The 17,505-nt window shown below is 47.0% G+C and overlaps 1 protein-coding gene and 1 pseudogene across 2 annotated transcripts in view; one reads left to right on the top strand and one right to left on the bottom strand.

Annotated features, from left to right (window-relative positions):
• Nucleotides 1-382: 382 nt before the first annotated feature.
• LOC101597833 lies at nucleotides 383-2,605 on the bottom strand (annotated as a pseudogene).
• Nucleotides 2,574-17,505, top strand: part of Wdr33 (WD repeat domain 33) — a 110,535-nt gene continuing 95,603 nt past the window's right edge. For both annotated transcript variants that reach the window (XM_045150191.1, XM_045150190.1), the window contains exon 1: nucleotides 2,574-2,741. The gene's annotated coding sequence lies outside the window, so the exon portion shown is untranslated. The remainder of the gene's footprint in view (nucleotides 2,742-17,505) is intronic.

The following is a 17,505-nucleotide window of genomic DNA, read 5'->3' as shown; positions in this document are numbered from 1 at the left end:
GATTAAGGTCGGAGAGGCCTATTTCTAAGCGTAGAGACAACGGGAAGCCCTAACCTGTGGACCCCACTCCAGCTCAGGAGTCTAATAGTGTCTAATAGTCACTGATCATAACAATCCCAGAAATCAAACCCTACACCTTCAAGTCCTCAGGAGAGGTGGCTTAGCATGCAAAGCCAAAGGACCAAGGTTCGATTCCCCAGGACCCACTTAAGCCAGATGCACAAGGTGGCCCTGGTGTGCCCATTCTCTCACTCAAATAAATAAAATCATATTTAAAAAAATAAAGGGAAAAAGAAAGTCCCCAGGATTGAGTAGCACCCTTCCACCCACCCAACAACCCGTTTTCACAATGCACCCCAGCCCCCCCCCGCCCGCCCCTCGCTGGGTGGACTCAGGGGGGTGTCAATATGACCTGGGCATCAGCTAACATCTCGTCCAAGGCCTGCAGCAGGACGCCGTGGTCGGCCCGGTACCCCAGCCCTCCTGTGGCCGCGGCACCAACCGCGGGCCACAGGAAGGAGAGCGCGCCCAGGGCCGCCCCGCCCGCCGTGCCCTCGCCCGCCCAGGATCCCAGCCTGGCTTCCACCTCCGCGCGCGTCTCGGGGCCCGGGAAGCGCGCGCTCGGCTAGCGTCCCCGGAGCCAGGCCCAGGGCGCGAGCGCCGCGCAACGGCCGCCGGTTCGAGCCCCAGCGCCCGCCGCCACTCGGCCAGCTGCCCGCGGAGAAGCGCCACGTCGCAAGCCCAGCCCAGGCCGGGTACAGGGGCGGCTGCGGCCGCCAAGCTGGCCAGTAGAGCCGGCCTCCAGGCCCCGGCCCGCAACGCCGCGGCTTTCCTCCGGGCTTCGCGTGGAGACGCCGGAGGCAGCGCCGGCAGCAAGGCTCCGGCCTGGACGGGGGCAGCGCGCGGCGCAGCCAAGTGACCAGTCCAGGGAGGCCGTGCAGCCGTAGGGGAACACGGGCGGCGGCGTCTCCTCCAGCACCTCCCACGTCTCGTCTTCGGGGCTGCACGCGGCCGCGCGCCCCGTGTCCCCACCTCAGCTTTCTTAGCGCTGCCCACAACCGGTGGCAAATTCCCGCTGTACAGGCCATTTTCAAGGCCCTTGGTTTCCCACCAGGAATAGATGGTAAAGCCCTATTGCTGAAGACTGCACATACTTGGGCTATAAGGTTACTGAGAAATCTTGCTGGAACTGAGCTGATAACCTCCTCCATGTACAGCAACTAACAGAAAGCTGGAAAAAAAAATGCTGCATGCAGTTCAATGAGAGAGAGAGAAATCACCAGTGAAGATACCCAACAGTGGACAGTGAAAGTCTTGTATTTGGCCAGCTAGGCCAAATGAGCTAACAGGTGCAATAGTGGCATGTGTGTTATGGGGGAAACCAACTGCCCTCTAATGGACTGGAGGCCTGCTCTATGGGAGGGAATACATCCCTGATACTAAAAACTTAAAACAGGGGTAGTCATGAACCCGAGGAGTGTAACATCTGCTGCTGTCTGGCTAAATGTACATACTATGCTTATAAAACTGCCCAGTAAGCACTTCTCTTAATGTTCATACACATATATTAATGCTACTCTTATTTTTGGTTAGAGAAACTTCTCTTTTCAGATGGCAATGCCCTTGGGATGATTCAGAAGGCACCATGGTGCTGAGAAGTGACAGAGGAGTGCTTAGCACTGAAATATCTCAATTATATCTTCCATGGCTCAGGGTCCATTGTGGAATCGGTGAAACAAAGACTGTAAGAGCCAAAGGAAGGGTAGGACTCCTTACAACGTGCTCCTCCAGAGGCAAAATGGCCTGGATATATATGACCTCACAGTGCCTGACACTACCTACACAAGACCATTATAATGGGAAGAAAAGATGATGACATCAAAATACAAGAGTCTGATGGAGAGGGGGAGAGGATATGATGGAGAGTGGAGTTTCAGAGGGGAAAGTGGGGGTAGGGAATTATTGTTTACAATTACGTAAGTTGTCAATTATAAAAAAAGTTAAAAAAATATATATTTATTTGACACAGAGGAAGAGGCAGCTAGAGAATGAGTGTGACAGGGACCCCAGGCACTGCAAACCAACTTCAGACGCATGCGTCCCTTTGTGCATCTGGCTCATGTGGGTCCTGGGGAATCGAGCCGAGGTCCTTTGGTTTTGCAGGCAAACGCCTTAACCACTAAGCCCTTTCTCCAGCCTCTGACCTGGAATTCACTATGTGGTCTCAGGGTGGCCTCGAACTCAGGGCGCTCCTCCTACGTCAGCACCTCACCAGTGCTGGGATTAAAGGCATGCGCCACCACGCCCGGCTAAAATGGGATGTTTTTGCCAGCACTCAGGCTAGCTCGTATCTTGACGAAAGTCAGTACCGCCGAAGGTCCTCACTTCAATCCTCCGCACCGAAGCCGCGCCAGGCCCGCAGCCGCACAAAGGACACCGACAGCTCCGCGGGGCAGGAGGGACCCGGTCTAGCCCCGCCCCGCCCCGCCCCTCACCCGCGCACACGCGCAGATCGCGCTCTACGGAAGCCCGCGGCTCGGGCCTTCGTGACGCAGCGGCGTACGTCCGTGCGTGGTGACGTACCAGCGTACGCTCGGTGCCTCATAGGGGAAGATGGCGGCTGCTCCTTTGAAGGAGAGGAATTGAGGGGGGAGAAGGAAGGGGGCCCGACGGCAGAGGCATTCCCTTCCGCGAAGACGGGCGCTTCTCTCGCCCTCGGGAGCTCGGCTCGACCTCAGGCGGTGAGTGCGGCGGCGGCTTCCCGGCCGCGCCTGCAGAAGGCGGCAGCGCTCCGCCATTTTCGGGCCCGGCCGTTGCGTGCTTCGGGGGACCGGAGGGGCGCCTGGGGACGGGGTGCAGGGGCGAGGGGCCGGGTGTCCGCGGCGCCGCTGGACGGTGGTCTCAGCTCGAGAGGCCGGGCTTCATGAGGCCGTCCGGAAAAGTCAGTCGGGCACGGCGGCCCGAGGCTGCCGGGGCCAGACCCGGGGGCGTCGGGAAGGCCGGCCGCGGAGACGGGACGCGAAGTTTGGAGCAGCGAGGCGCGCTCGGGCCGAGAGGCGAACGGCATGTGGCTCCGAGTGGTCGGCTCTAGGGGTCTCGAGAAGTTCGTGAAACCTGCAGAACAGTTGGAAGGTTGAGCCTTCATGTTTTTGTGGTTTGCAACTGTGCACGGCCCTGCTCCTTTGGAGTAGTAGTTCTGTTCCCTTTTCGTTTAAGATCCTACTCTTTGCAAATGCAAATGTCCCTTTCATAACCCCCCTGTTTCCAATTGAAAGTTGACTTTTGACACTAGAGGGGCGAGGACTTCTGGCAACTAGATACTTAGGATCTTAGAAAGCATTTCTTTTTGTTGTTGTTGTTGTTGCTGCTGTTGTATTTTGTTTTCCTGTTTTCGTTGAGACAGTGTAGTTTGCCCAGGTTGGCATTGAACTTCCCGTCCTCAGACTCTCCTGAGTACACGCGCAGGATTACAAGCCCTGGCGCCGCTATACTGGGCTAGCATTCTTGTTTTGTTGTTTTGAGACTGGGTCTCACTCTGTGGCCAGGCCAGCCTAGAATTTGCTACGTGGTCCACTCTGGCTTTGAATGTGGGGCAGTCATCCTGCCTCAGCCTCCAAGTGTTGGGATAGAATTTGGTATGTAGCCAAGGCTGATTCCCCCCTGCCTGCTCTTTTGCATGTTCTAAGTGCTGGGATTACAGGCATGGGCCATCACACCTGATTTAGCTTTCCTGTTACAAAAACAAAACAAAAAAACCCAAGAAAGTAATTTTGATACTTGATTGTAACCCTTGTGGTTAGGGGCTTTTACCAATTAAGGAGGAGGTGGGTCTATAGGGAATTAAGTAATATGGATTATTTGTAGACTCAGTGTTTTTTAAGTGCTTTCTACTCTAGAGGCATTAAGCTGACTTTGGAAGACAGTGATTAAAAGCACATTGTTGGGGCTGGAGAGATGGTTCAGCAAGTGCCTGTAAAGCCAAAGGATCTGAGTCAGGTTCCCAGTACCCACGTAGAGCCAGATACATGTGTCTGGAGTTCATAGAGACCATGTTGTGCCCGTTCTCTCACTACCTGCTTCTCTTTTTCATAAACAAATCAAATTTGAAAAAAAGCACACCTCGGGCTGGAGGGATGGCTTGGTGGTTAAGACATTTGCCTGCAAAACCAAAGGACCTGGGTTCAGTTCCCCAGGACCCACATTAGCCAGATGCACAAGGTGGCACACACATCTGGAGTTTGTTTGCAGTGGCTGGAGGCCCTAGCGTGCCCATTCTCTCTTTCTCCCTCTTTCTCTGCCAAGTAAATAAAGAAAATATTTTTTAAAAGCACACCTTTCGGAATCACAACTTTTTTTTTTTTTTTTTTTTAAATTCTAGAGGCTTTGTTTTGCTTTATTTCTTGGAGAAAGTGAGAGAGAGGGAGGTGGATAGAAGGAATGGGTGAGCCAGGGCATCCAGCCACTGCCAGTAAACTAGACACATGTGCCACTCTGTGCATCTGGCTTACATGAGTCCTGGGGAATTGAACCTGGGTCCTTAGGCTTTGGAGGCAAGTGCCTTAACCTCGAATTCATCCCTCAAGCCGCACAGCTTTTATTTGTTTATTTTTACTTTATTTTTATTATTTGAGAGAGAGAGAGAGAGAGAGAGAGAGAGAGAGAGAATGGGCATGCCAGGGCCTCCAGCCACTGCAAATGAACTCCAGGTTATTATATTCTATTTTTATGAGAGAGTGAGAAAGAGAGAATTGGTGCATTTGGGCTTCCAGCCTCTGCAATCATATTCCAGATGCATGTGCCACCTTGTGCATCTGGCTTGTGTGGGACCTGGAGAGTTGAACATAGGTCCTTGGGCTTTGCAGGCAAGTGCTTTAACCACTAAGATATCTCTCCAGCCTCCCCATAACTTCTTTTTTTGGGGAGGTGGTTTGAGGTATGATTTCACTCTGGCCCATGCTGGCATGGAATTCACTATATAGACTCCGGGTTGCCTTGAACTCCTACCTCTGCCTCCCAAGTGCTGGGATTAAAGGTGTGAGCCACCATGCCTGGCCACAACTTACTATTATTATTGAGAGGAAAAGAGAGAATTGGCATGCCAAGACCCCCAGCCATTGAAATCAAACTCCAGATGTGTATGTGTGACCTTGTGTGCTTGCTTTACCTTGTGTGTCTGGCTTACATGGGAACTGGAGAGTTGAACGTGGGTCCTAGACTTTGCAGGCAAGCACCTTAACTGCTGATCCATATCTTCAGGGCCCCCCCCCCCCCGAGCATTTTTTTTTTCAAGGTATGGTCTTGCTCTAGCCCAGGCTGACCTGGAATTCACTATGTAGTCTCAGGGTGGCCTCGAACTCACAGCAACCCTCCTACCTCTGCCTCCGGAGTGCTGGGATAAAGGCGTGTGCCACCACACCCAGCTAACCTGGGTCCTAGGGAATCAAGCCTCAAACTGGGGTCTTTTGGCTTCACAGGCAAGCGCTTAACCGCTAAGCCATCTCTCCAGCCCTTTTATTTTTTCATATTTATTTATTTTTGGTTTTTCAAGGTTAAGGTCTCACTGTAATCCAGGCTGACCTGGAGTTCACTACGTAGGCTCAAGGTGGCCTTGAACTCATAGTGATCCTCCTACCTCTGCTTGCCAAGTGCTGGGATTAAAATTGCACCACCACACCCAGCTCTATTTTTTATTTTTAAAAACATATTTTACTTATTTATTTCTTTGAGAGAGAAAGAGACTGATGAGAGAGAATGGGCACACCAGGGCCTCCAGCCACTGCAAATCAACTCCAGACACATGAGCCACCTTGTGCATCTGGCTTATGTGGGCCCTGGGGAATTGAACTTGGGTACTTTGGCTTTGCAGGCAAACACCTTAACTGCTAAGCCATCTCTCCAGCCTTATTTTTTTTTTTTTTTTTTGGTTTTGAGTTAGGGCCTCACTCTAGGCCAGGCTGACCTTGATTAGGAGTGTTTGCTAACAAGATGCTTATTTAAATCTCTCAAGCTGGTGAATTGTTACTGAAGCATGGTCTAGAGATTTTCTTAGTTTTCTTTTGTAAGAAATGCTAGTTGTTTTATTGGAGTAGTGTGTCATGTGACAAGTAGGTTGCTTGACCATAGTGTTTTTTCAATTTAAAATTATTTTTTATATTAATTTGAGAGAGAGAGAGGCAGATAGAGAATGATTGTGACAGGGTCTCTAGCCATTGCAAATGAACTCCAGAAGCAAGCATCACCATGTGTATCTGGCTTTACCTGGGTACTGGGGAATGGAACTCAGGTCCTTAGGATGTATAGGCAAGCGCCTTACCTACTGAGCCGTCTCTCCAGCCCTTGACCATAGTTTTAATACTTTTATTTATTAATTTATTTATTTTATCTATTAGAGAGAGAGAGAGATACAGAAATAGGCAGATAGAGAGAGAGAGAATGGGCACGCCAGGGCCTCCAGCCACTGCAAATGAACTCCAGATGCTTGTGCCCCCTTGTGCATCTGGTTTATGTGGGTCCTGGGGAGTCAAACATGGGTCCTTTGGCTTTGTAGGCAAGGGCCTTAACCACTAAGCCATCTCCCCAGCCCTTGACTATAGTTTTTTTTTTTAAATTTTTTATTTATTTATTTGAGAGCGACAGACACAGAGAGAAAGACAGATAGAGGGAAGGAGAGAGAGAATGGGCGCGCCAGGGCTTCCAGCCTCTGCAAACGAACTCCAGACGCGTGCGCCTCCTTGTGCATCTGGCTAACATGGGACCTGGGGAACCGAGCCTCGAACCGGGGTCCTTAGGCTTCACAGGCAAGCGTTTAACCGCTAAGCCATCTCTCCAGCCCCTTGACTATAGTTTTAATACTTAAGGTTATTTTGTCTTATTAGCTTAAATAGGAGTTTTCCACAAGTTGTAGAACATGCACCACATTACTTATACCTTTTTAAAAATGTTTTATTATTTATTTATTTGAGAGAGAAATAGGCAGAGCGAGCGAGCAAGCGAGTGAGCGAGAGAGAGACAGACAGACACAAAGAATGGGTGCTCCAGGGCCTTCAGTCACTGGAAACAAACTCTAGATGTGTGCATCCCCTTGTGCATCTGGCTTATGTGGGTCCTGGGGAATTGATTCTGGGTTCTTTGGATTTGCAGGCAAATTTCTTAACCGCTAAGCCACCTCTTCAGCCCTACTTACACCCTTTCTGGACAGTAAAAATTTTAGTAATTTTCTGGTAGAGTAATAACCTTATAAAATGTTTATTGATTGATCTTATTTTCATAAGTTGAATCTTATAAGTTTCCAGAGTTGGGAGAAAAGAGGGTAGAACTAGGGAATCATGGGTTTCAATGGCAGATGATCTAGGCTTGAATTCTAGTTCAGGCTGACCTGGTACTTACTTCGTAGTCCCCAGGCTGGCCTTGAACTTCAGTGATCCTTCTACCTTTGCTTCCCAAGTGATGGGATTAAAGACCTGCCAGTCCCCCCCCCCAAAAAAAAAAAAAGCTGGGTGTGATGGCCCATGTTTCAGTCTTAGTACTGGGGAGGCAGAGGTAGGAGGATTGATGTGAGTTTGAGGTTTGAGGCTACTGTGAGACTAAGTACTGAATTCCAGGTCAGCCTGGGCTAGAGTGAGACTGTCCCTCGGAAACCCTCCCCACAAAAAAAACCCATAAATTTAAAAAGATCTGTGCCACCTTGACATATTTATTTATTTGAGGCAGAAAGATGCAGAGAGAATGGATGTGCCAGGGCCTCTAGTCTCTGCATATGATTTCCAGGTGCTTCTGCCATCTAGTGTGTCTGGCTATATGTGGGTACTGGGGAATCAAACCTGGGTCCTTAGACCCAGGCATACCAGGGCTGCCAGCCACTATACCACCGTGTGCATCTTTTTTAGAGTTTTGAGTCTTCCCAGTAGTTTCTGTCATCTGAAAAGAGAAGCTTATCAAAAGTGAGACTATTATTAAAAATGGGCATAAACATAAATATTTAGAGAGCTATTTGGTTTGCATAATTAAGCTGGGCATGGTGGGCCTTTAATTCCAGCTCTCTGGTGGCTGAGATTGGAGGATTGCTGTGAGTTTGAGACCAAACTAGGGCTACAGAGTAGGTTTTATAGGAGACCCTGGTTTGAAAAAAATAAAACCAAAACAAAGTCTGGTGTGATAGTGCATGCCTTTAATCCCACCCTGAGACTGTATAGTGAGTTCCAGGTCAGCCTGGACTAGAGTAACACCCTACCCGAACAACCAAAGAAAAAAACCAAGCAAACAAAAACAGAAACAAACAACAACAAAAACCTAAACCAAACAAAATACATCCATTTAGCCAAACAATGAAACAGTAGTAGTTTCAACACTAAGGTTTATGACCTTCTCCAGCCATAGGCTTTTTATTTATTTCTCCTGTGCCTTTCTTCTGAAGAAATTTTTAGTACCAGGCTTGAGTTCTTCCCATAGAGCAGGCCTCAAATACAATCAGGGAGTAGTTGGTTTTCCCCCATTACAGGGGGTCCTTGAATTTAAGGCAGTCCTCATACCCTAGCCTCCTGAGTGTTAGGAGTAAAGGAATATACCTGGCTTCTCTGTTTTTTTGAGATAGGGTCTCACTCTAGTCCCAGGCAGACCTGGACCTCACTCTGTAGCCCAGGCAGGTAGGTAGGCCTTGAACTCATGGTAATCTACTACCTCAGCCTCCCAAGTGCTGGGATTTTATATATATATATAAGTATTTGAGAGAGAGAGGCAGAGACAGGGAGAGAGTGAATGGGTGAGCTAGGGCCTCTATCCACTGCAAATGAACTCCATATGCATGTACCACCTTGTACTTCTGTATGTGGGTCCTGGGGAATCAAACCTGGGTACTTTGGCTTTGTAGGCGAGTGCATTAACCGCAAAGCCATCTCTCCATCGTTCTCTCTCTCTCTGATTTAAATTTAATTTAATTTATTTGCAAGCAGATATAGGGACAGAGAGGAGAGAGACAGAGAGGTGCAGTGGGGAGTTTGGGTGCGCTAGGACGTCCAGCTACTGCACACGAATTCCAGGTGCATGTGCCACCCTGTGCATCTGGTTTAACATGGGTACTGGCAAATTGAACCTGGGTCATCAGGCATTGCAGGCCTTAACCACTGAGTCATCTCTCCAGCCTTCTTTCTTTTTAATGTGTAGCCGAGGCTATGTGTGCCACCATGACTGGTTCATTCTCTTTTTGTTTTTTTTTTTAGTTTTTATTATCTTTTTGGTTTTTTGAGGTAATGTCTCACTCTAGGCCAGTCTGACCTGGAATTCATATTTACTATGTTGCCCCATAGTGGCCTGGAACTCTTGGTGATCCTCTTGTCTCTGCCTCCCAAGCACCAAGATTAAAGATGTGATTTACCAAGCTTGATTGCCTCCCTCCATGCCAGGTAGGGTTTCACTAGTATAGGCTGGCCTGGAACTCACTCTGTAGATCCCAGGCTGGCCTCTAACTCACAGCAATCCTCCTGCCTCTGCCTCTGCCTCTGGAGTGCTGGGATTAAAGGTGAGTGCTACTGGGTGTGGTAGCACCTGCTTTTAATCCCAGCACTCGGGAGGCAGAGGTAGGAGCTTTGAGTCCGAGGCCACCCTGACACTAAAGAGTGAATTCTAGGTCAGCTTGGGTTAGAGCAAGACCCTACCTCAAAAAGGAAAAAGAGAGAGAAAAGGTGGGTGCCACCATGCCAGACTGGTTTTTTTTTTTCCCCCCTGAGGTAGAGTCTTGCTATTTAGCTCAGGCTGACCTGGAATTCACCAATTCACTATGTAGCATCAGGGTGGCCTTGAACTCAAAGCAGTCTTTTTTTTTTTTTTTTTTTTGGTTTTTCAAGATAGGGTCTCACTCTGGTCCAGGTTGACCTGGAATTCACTATGGAGGCTCAGGGTGGCCTTGAACTCCCGACAGTCCTCCTACCTCTTCCTCCCGAGTGCTGGGATTAAAGGCGTGCACCACCACGCCCGGCTCAAAGCAGTCTTTTTGAATGCTGGGATTAAAGAAGTATGCACCATGCTTGGCTTTTTTTTTTTTTAATGTGTCTGCGCGTGCGTGTGTTATGTGTGTGCAGGTTTCCTGGTGTGCCAAAGGACAACCTCTGATGTTAGCTTTAGGAACTCAGTCCACTGTTTTTTTGAAGTAGGTTCCCACTCTAGCCCAGGCTGATCTGGAATTTAGTACGGAGTCTCAGAGTGGCCTTGAACTCATAGCGATCCTCCTACCTTTGCCTCCCAAGTGCTGGGTTTAAAGGTGTGCGCCACCAGGCCCAGCTTCAGTCCACCTTTGTTAAGATGGGATGTCTCATTGAAATGAGAGCTCATCAGTTAGACAGCAGACAACTGAGCCCTAGGGACCCTTCTTTCTCTAGCTCTGCTGTTCTGGGATTACATACATGTACCACCTTGCTCAGTTGACTTCTTTCCATTTTTTTAAATACTTGTTTGCATGCAGAGAGACAGAAAATAATATGTCTGCCAGGGCCTCTAGTCACTACAAGTGAACTAGATTCATGTGCCACTTTGTGCATGGGTACTGGGGTATAGAACCCAGGTCATTAGGCTTTTCAGGCAAGTACCTTAATTGCTGAGCGGTCTCTCCAGCCCCTCTCTCCACCAAATGTTTTTATTTTTACTTACTTAATTTCAGGGAAAGAGAATTAATGAATGGGCATACTGGGCCTCTTGCCACTGTAAACAACTCCAGACACATGCACCACAATGCTTTTTTTTTGAGGTAGGGTCTCACTGTGGTCCAGGCTGACCTGGAATTAAGTCTAGTCTCAGGGTGGCCTTGAACTAACAGCGATCCTCCTACCTCTGCCTCCCGAGTGCTGGGATTAAAGGCCAAGGCATGCGCCACCACGCCCGGCCCCTTTTTTTTGACAGTACACACACACACACACACACACACAATTAATTAATTATTTTTGTTTTTCGAGGTAGGGTCTCACTCCAGCCCAGGCTGACCTGTAGTCTCAGGGTGTCCTTGAACTCATGGGGATCCTCCTACCTCTGCCTCCGGAGTGCTGGGATGAAAGGCGTGCGCCACCACGCCCGGCTTTAATTTTTTTAATTTAAATATTTATTTAGGGCTGGAGAGATGGTTTAGCAATAAAGGCACTTAACAGGGAAGCCCAAGGACCCAGGTTTGATTCCCCCGTACCCGTGTAAGCCAGCTACACAAGTTGGTGCATGCTTCTGGAGTTCATTTGCAGTGATTAGAATACCTGGCCCACTCATTCTCATTTTCTCTCTCTCTGCCTCTTTCTGTCTCAGATAAACAAACTTTTTATTTGCAAACACAAGGGGAGAGACAGAAACAATGGTTGTGCCAGGGCCTTCTGCTGCTGCCAATGAACTCCAGATGCATGGGCCATTTATGTGATTGGCTTTTGGGAATTGAATCCCTGCCATTAGGCTTTGCAAGCAAGTACTTTATTAACCACAGAGCTCTCCCTCTTAAGTGTATTTTGGTCATATTCACCCTTCATTACCTTTTGTTCCCGTTCCCACTGATCTTCCTCTTCTCAAGTAGTTAGTTGACCTTCTTTCATTTTGGTGATCTCAATTACTCTAATAATGGTTGTTTACATGCACAGTGATGAGGGGTTATGACCAACCTAACAGTGCCCATTGAGCAAGGAAAATGTCTTGCCTTCTCCCAGCAGCTATTGACTGCCAATAGCTCCTCAGAGAGAAGTGGGTCTTAATGAGCTCTTCTCAGTCCATGGCAGAGTGTTGAAGGACCCAATCTTGTCCAGGTCTTTTGGGAGTAACCACAGCTGGTATGAGTTCTTGCCATGTTTATCTGGAAGACAGCATTGCACAACTTTCCCAAGTACTGGGATTACAGGATTACAGGCATGTGCCATTGCACCCTGCCTGACCCACTTCACTTTTAAAAAATACATGTTTTATTTTTATTTATTTATTAGAGAAAGTGGGCACACGAGGACCCCTACCATTGCAAACGAGCTCCAGATGCATGTGCCACCATGTGCATCTGGGCTCACGTGGGAATCTGGAGAATTGAACCTGGGTCCTTAGGCTTGGCAGGCAAGCACTTTTAACTACTAAGCCATCTTTCCAGCCCACTATTTTCTTTTCTGTTCCATTTAGTGCAATACTTCTAAAGTTTAAGTTTTTATGTTAAACCCTCACCTTCCATTGTGTTTGAGGCAGGGTCTCTCTTGTGGTTCATGGGTGCATACACACCAGGTGAGCTGATTGTGCAATTCCTGGAATCTAGTTCTACTTCCCATCTTGCTTTGGGATTACAGACATGAAGTTGATTGCATCTGGCTTTACATGGGTTCTGAGGATACGAAATCCGTTTGTAAGGCTTGCATAGCAAATGCTTTTAACCATTGAGCTATCTCCCCAACCCTAGGAGGTCGTTCCCCCCCACCCAGGTAGGGTCTCAATGTAGCTCAGGCTGACCTGGAATTCAATATGGAATCTCAGGGTGGCCTCGAGCTCATGGCAGTCCTCCTACCTCTGCCTCCCAGGTGCTGAGATTAAAGGCATGTGCCACCACGCCTAGCACTTTATTTATTTTTAATATTTTATTTATTTACTTGAGGGATGGGGAAGAGGCAGAGAGAGAGAGAGAAGTTGGGGGGAGAGAATGGGTGCGCCCGGGCCTCTAGTCACTGTAAACCTTGCGCATGTATCACTTTGTGGGTCTGGCTTATGTGGGATCTGGGGAGTTAAACATGGGTCCTTAGGTTTCGCAGGCATGTGCCATCCCTTAACCTCTAAACCATCTCTCCAGCCCTGTTTCTTACGCGTGCATGTGTGTGTATGTATGCATGTGTGTGAACATACCATGACATGTGTGGACATTGACATCTTTGGGGTATGGTTCTCTCCTTTCACTTGGTATGAGAACAGGGTTTTGCTTGCTGTTTTGAGACAGGGTTTCAGATATGTAGCTCAGGCTAGGGCCTCTGAGAGCCTTCTGATTTTGCTTTCATGTGCTGGTTGAGATTACATATGTTTTGCATTGTGCTTGCTTGTCTTCTATGTTTTTTTTTTCCCTCTCTTGAGACAGGGTCTTACTATGTTGCTCAGGCTAACCTTGAATTCAGTGAGTAGATCAGGAGCCCATGCACTTACAGTACTTAAAGTCACAAGCCACTGCCTCTTTTTTTTTTTTTTTCTCCTAAAGTAGGGTTTCATTCTAGTTCAGGCTGACCTGGAATTCACTATGTAGTCTCAGGGTGGCCTCAAATTCACAATGATACTCCTACCTTTGTCTCCCAAGTGCTAGGATTAAAGACATGCGCCACCATGCCCAGATAAAGCCGCTTTTTCTCTCTCCCTCTCTCTCTCATTTATTTATTTATTTATTTTTGTTTTTCAAGGTAGGGTCTCACTCTAGCTCAGGTTGACCTGGAATTCACTATATAGTCTCAGGGTGCCTCGAACTCACGGCAATCCTCCTACCTCTGCCTCCTGAGTGCTGGGATTAAAGGTGTGCGCCACCATGCCAAGTGCCTCTACTTCTTTACTGTGTTTACAGGCATATGCCTCCTTGCTTGGCTTGGTTTAAATAGAAAAAATTTGAATTTTTTTCCACTTAATTTATTTGTAAGGAGAGAATATAAATATGAAAATGTGTGCACCAGGGCTTTCTGCCTCTCAGATGAATTCCAGATGCATGTATCACTTCATGCATTTGGCTTTATGTGGGTACTGGATAATCAAATCCATGGGTGGTAGGTTTTGTAAGCAAGTGCATTTAATCACTGAGCCTTCTCTCCAGCCCTAATTATTATTATTATTATTATTATTATTATTATGATTATCATTTTTTTTTTTTGAGGTAGGGTCTCATTAGCCCAGGCTGACCTGGATCTCAGTCTGTACTTCCAGTGCTGGGATTGAAGGTGTGTGCTACCAGGACCAGATTATTATAACTATTTAAAAAAATTACTTGTGTGTGTGTGTGTGTGTGTGTGTGTGTGTGTTTGAGCATTAGGCCTGCTTTAGGGTCTTCTGCCACTGCAAATGGATGCCAACGCCATGCACCACTTTTTGTGTCTGGCTTTTCATGGGTGCTGGGAAATGAACGCAGGCTGGCAAGCTTTGTAAGCAAGTGCTTTCAAGCATTGAACCACCTTCTTGGCTGCTTTTTTTTTTTTCTTTCTTTTTGAGGCAAGCCCAACAGACTGGCTTTTTTTTAAAAGAGATTTTATTTAAAGAAAAGATTTTATTTTTATTTATTTGAGACAGAAGAAGGAGAGAGAGAGAGACTGGGCATGCCAGGGCCTCTAGCCATTGCAAATGAACTCCAGACGCATGTGCCACCATGTGCATCTGGCTTATGTGGGACCTGGAGAATCGAACCGGGGTCTTTAGGCTTCGCAAGCATGTGCTAAGCCATCTCTCCAGCCCCAGAGTGGCTTTTTTTTTTAAAAAAATTTATTTTTATTTATTTATTTGAGAGCGACAGACAGAGAGAGGCATAGAGAAAGAGGGAGAGAATGGGCACGCCAGGGCCTCCAGCCACTGCAAACGAACTCCAGATGCATGTGCCCCCTTGTGCATCTGGCTAACATGGGTCCTGGGGGATCAAGCCTCGAACCGGGGTCCTTAGGCTTCACAGGCAAGCACTTAACCACTAAGCCATCTCTCCAGCCCCTTGGGTTTTTTTTTTTTCTTCCAAGATTTTATTTTTATTTATTTGTTAGAGATAGAAGGAGAGAGAGAGAGAGAGAGAGAAAGGGAATGGGCACACCAGGCCTCTAGCCACTGCAAACGAACTCCAGATGCATGTGCCACCATGTGCTTATGTGGGACCTGGAGAATTGAACCGGGGTCCTTAGGCTTCACAGGCATGCTCCTTAACTGCTAAGCCATCTCTCCAGCCCGCTTTTTTTTTTTTTTTTTAATGAGTGAGAGAATTGGCACGCCAGGGCCTCTACTTTAGTTGAACTTCAGACGCGAGCACCACTTTGTGTTAATGTGCAGTGTTTATGTCACTTTGTTTGGCTTATGTGGGATCTGGAGAGTATAACATGAGTCCCTAGGGATAGCAGGCAAGCACTTTAACCACTAAGCCATCTCTCCAGTCTCTGGCTCCTATTTATTTATTTATTTATTTATTTATTTATTTATTTAAGAGAGCATACCATACTCTCTTGTCACTGCAAGCAAAACTCCAGATGCATGCAGCACTTTGTGCATCTGCTTATATGTGGTTACTGGTAATCCAACCCTGTCTGGCAGGTTTTGCAAGCAAACACCTGTAACTGCTGAGCATCTCCTCAGGGTCTATCCTTCACTTTTTTTTTTTTATTTTTGAGATTAGGTAGTGTATAGCCCAGGCTGAACTCAACTTTCTACCTATAGTCAGGTACCATTGTACATATCTCCTATGTTAACTTTATTTATTTTGCAGTACCAATGAAAGAACCCAGAGCCTTTGGAACTCTAGACTACTACTGTACTTTTCAGCTGCATCTCACTACTCTCTGTGTTAACCACTTTTATTAGTCTATTTATTAGAGACAGAGGGAGGAAGGGAGAGAGAGATAATGGGTGTACCAGGGCCTCTAGCCACTGCAAATGTACTCCAGACACATGTGCATCTGGCTTATGTGGGTTCTGGGTAATCAAACGTGGGTCCTTAGGCTACATAGACAAGTGCCTTAACAGCTAAGCCATCTCTCCAGCTCTGTTAACCATTTTTTTTTTTAAATTCTTTATTTGAGAGAGAGAGAGAGAGAATGGGTATGCCAGGGCTTCCAGCTGCTGCAACCAAACTCCAGATGTGTGCACCCCCTTGTGCATCTGGCTTACGTGCATCCTGGGAAATTGAACCTAGGTCCTTTGGCTTTGTTGGCAAGTGCCTTAACCATTAAGCCACTTATTTCTCTATTTCTCCCCTGTTAACTATTTATTTATATTTAAATGTTTTTTTTTTTTGAAAGAGAGAGAGGTGGATAGAAAGAGAATGGATGTGCCAGGGTCTTTAGCCACTGCAAACAAACTCCAGATGCATGTGCCCCCTTTGTGCATCTGGCTCATGGAATCGAACTGGGGTCCATAGGCTTTGCAGACAAACACCTTAATCGTTAAGCCATTTCACCAGCCCCTGTTAACTATCTTTTTCTTCTCAAATTTTTTATTAATAATTTCCATGATTATAAAAAATATCCCATGGTAATGTCCTCTCTCCCCCCACTTTCCCCTTTGAAACTCCATTCTCCATAGTATCCCCTCCACCTCTCAATCAGTCTTTCTTTTATTTTTTTTAAAGAAGTATTTTATTTGTTTATTTATTTATTTGAGAGTGACAGAGAGAGAGAGAGAGAGAGAGAGAGAGAGAGAGAGAGAGAGAATGGGCACTCCAGGGCTTCCAGCCACTGCAAATGAACTCCAGACTCATGCACCCCCTTGTACATCTGGCTAACGTGGGTCCTGGGGAACTGAGCCTTGAACTGGGGTCCTTAGGCTTCACAGGCAAGCGCTTAACTGCTAAGCCATCTCTCCAGCCCCTCTTTTATTTTGATGTCATGATCTTTTCCTCCTATTGTGATGGTCTTGTGTAGGTAGTGTCAGGCACTGTGAGGTCATGGATATCCAGGCCATTTTGCGTCTGGGGGGAACATGCTATATGGAGCCCTGCCCTTCCTTTTGCTCTTACATTCTTTCTGCCACCTCTTCCGCATTAGACCCTGAGCCTTGGAAGGTGTGATAGAGATATTGCAGTGCTTAGCACTCCTGTCACTTCTTCCCAGCACCATGATGCCTTCTGAGTCATCCCAAGGTCACTGCCATCTGATAAGAGAAGGTTCTCTACCAATAGTGGGAGTAGCATTAATGTAAGGGTCTGAACATTAAGAGAACGGCTTACTTGGCAGTTTGATAAGCATAATATATACATTTTTCCAGACAGCAGCAGATGTTACACCCCTAGGGCTCATGGCTACCCATTTTAAGTTTTCAGTATCAGGGATGTATTCCCTAGCGTGGAGCGGGCCTCTAGGCCAATTAGAGGGCAGTTCATGACAGATGTGCCACTATTGCACCCATTGGCTCATTTGGTCTGGCTGGCCAAATATAAGGCTTGCAGTGTCCACTGTTGAGTATCCTCACTGCTGATTTCTCTTTGTCCCATTGAACTGCATGGTTCTTTCAAGCTTTCTGTCAGCTGGTTTACATGGAGGAGGTTATCAGCTCAGTTCCAGCAGGATTTCTCAGTGGCCTTGTAGCCCAAGTATGTGGAGTCTTTAGCAATAGAGTCTTGCCATCTATTCTTCCATTAACCTTTTTTCAAATACAATTCAGTGGTGTTACACATATTGTTTAACAGATCTCTAGGAGTTTTTCATCATGCATAACTAAAATTCTGTACCCTTGAAATACCAGCTTTCCAATTCTTCCCTGCTTATAGAAATGACTGCTAATGGCAGCTACCATTCTGCTGTTTCTGAATTTGACTGATACTTTACATAGCTTACATATTTGGAATCAGAAAATATTTAAAATATTTTT

The sequence above is a fragment of the Jaculus jaculus genome, chromosome 5 (assembly GCF_020740685.1).
Source record: "Jaculus jaculus isolate mJacJac1 chromosome 5, mJacJac1.mat.Y.cur, whole genome shotgun sequence".
NCBI classification, from domain to species: Eukaryota; Metazoa; Chordata; class Mammalia; order Rodentia; family Dipodidae; genus Jaculus; species Jaculus jaculus.
The sequence above is the reverse complement of the archived record's forward strand: the minus strand, read 5'-3'. Positions and strand labels throughout refer to the sequence as shown.